Raw genomic sequence first — 2,500 nt, 5'->3', positions numbered from 1 at the left:
GTCCATAAATGGATTTCTTAAGCTTGCAAACTTTTCCAGCATTTTTGGAATCTACAAAACCTTCGGGTTGTGTCATGTACACATCCTCTTCCAAGTGTCCGTTTAGGAAGGCGGTTTTGACATCCATTTGCCAAACCTCATAATCATAATGAGCTGCAATTGCTAGAATGATCCGAATGGATTTAAGCATTGCGACAGGTGAAAAGGTTTCATCATAGTCTATACCATGAATCTGTTTGTATCCTTTCGCCACGAGTCTAGCTTTGAAAACGCTAACGTTTCCATCCTTGTCAGTTTTTACTTTGAAAACCCATTTGCATCCGATTGGTTTTGCTCCATCGGGCAAATCGATCAAGTTCCATACTTGATTTTCTGACATGGAATCCATTTCCGACCTCATGGCTTTTAGCCATTTTTCGGAGTCGGGGCTCGCCATAGCTTGGTTGTAGGTACTCGGCTCATTATCTTCTAACAGTAGGATATCTGTTTTCTGAGATAATTCCTGGAGCCTTTGAGATCTACGAGGGGCCTGAGCAACTTTTGGAGTGTTCTCAACTAGTTGAGATGTCTCCTGCGAATTTAATTCGACTTGAGCGGGAGGTACTCTCTCGACCTCATTTTCCTCTTCCATACTTTGTGTATAGATAGGAGCCGCTAAACCTCTTGATATCTCTATATCTGTGTTTATTTGTTGCTCATATCGAATTTCATCGATATCTACATTTCTCCCACTTGTCTGTTTGGAAAGGAATTCCTTTTCAAGGAAGACACCATCTCGAGCAACAAACACTTTGTTCTCAGATTCGTGGTAGAAGTAGTAACCCCTTGTCTCTTTTGGATAGCCCACAAAGAGACATTTGTCTGATTTAGGTGCGAGTTTGTCTCCTTGTAAACGTTTTACATAAACTTCGCATCCCCAGACTTTGAGAAAAGACAGCTTTGGAACCTTTCCAAACCATAACTCATATGGCGTCTTTTCTACAGCTTTTGACGGAGCTCGGTTAAGTGTGAAAGCAGCCGTTTCTAGAGCATACCCCCAGAACGTGTTTGGAAGATTTGCTAAACTCATCATAGATCGAACCATGTCTAACAAGGTGCGATTTCTCCTTTCAGAAACACCATTCATCTGGGGTGTTCCTGGCGGAGTGAGTTGAGATACTATACCACAACTCCTAAGATGATCGTCAAATTCTTGACTCAAATATTCACCACCTCGATCGGATCGAATGGCTTTTATTTTCTTGCCAAGTTGATTCTCTACTTCGTTCTGAAATTGTTTGAACATGTCAAACGATTCGGACTTATGCCTCATCAAGTATATGTAACCATAACGAGTGAAGTCATCCGTGAACGTGATGAAGTAGCCATAGTTACCTCTCGCCGGAGTACTCATTGGTCCGCATACATCCGTATGTATGAGTTCCAAGGGTTCTTTGGCTCGGTCTCCTTTTCCTTTAAAAGAAGACCTCGTCATTTTACCCATTAAACATGATTCGCATGTGTCATATGATTCTAAATTATACGAACCTAGAAGTCCATGCTCATGGAGCTTCTTCATGCGTGTCATGTTAATGTGACCCAAACGACAATGCCAAAGGTAACTTGGATTTGAATCATCTGACCGTAGCCTATTGGTTTCTATGTTGAAGACTTCGTTCTCAATATTCGTAATATAGAGACCGTTGTATAGCTTAGCACTGGTATAAAACATTTCACCTTTGTATAAAGAACAACGCTGGTTTTTTATTAATAGGTGATATCCCTCTTTGTCTAATTCTGAGACAGAGATAATGTTTCTAGAAATAGAGGGTACATAATAGCAATTATGAAGTTCTAAAACTAGACCAGTTTCTAAAGGTAGACTGAATGTTCCTACAGCTTTTGCAGCAACCGTTGCTCTATTTGCTACTCGTAGGACAAGCTCCCTTCCAGATAAATACTTGATTCCCTTAAGGCCCTGCACATCATAAATGATATGAGCACCACATCCGGTATCGAATACCCAGGATTGAGAATCAAATGTATTTGCTAAGTTAACTTCGATAACATAGATACCTTGGTCGGAATCGCGAGTTCCTTCCTTTTTCCTTTTGTTCTTCTGAATCAGTTGAAGTTCTTTCTTTGATTCAGACATTCCAATGCCTCTCCGGATTGCCTTGGAAGTCCCGTACTTCCTCAACCGTGATTTGTTTCGGGACATGTCCCTTAATCGACGGATGATTGTGTGCGCATCCATTTTCCTGAATCTCTTTTGAAGATTAGGTTCCATGGTTGCCAACATAAGGCAAGTTACTGAAATTGATTTCATCCGGATACTTTTGGCCTGCTTTTGTTCCTCAACCTTTGAGTTCGCAGTTATTCTTGGAATAGGGGTATCCAGTACGCTTTCTTTGTTTGTAGACTTGAGAACACTTCTCAATCTCTTTTCCCAATCAAGGAAGTTATCCATGTTCAATTTGTCCTCATCAAGGATTGAACATAGGTTGAAAAGATTGATTTT

Source organism: Eschscholzia californica, unplaced genomic scaffold, assembly GCF_041429995.1.
Source record: "Eschscholzia californica isolate CP2 unplaced genomic scaffold, dmEscCali1.0.p SCAF_63, whole genome shotgun sequence".
Taxonomy (NCBI): domain Eukaryota; kingdom Viridiplantae; phylum Streptophyta; class Magnoliopsida; order Ranunculales; family Papaveraceae; genus Eschscholzia; species Eschscholzia californica.
Note: the sequence above shows the minus strand (reverse complement) of the source record.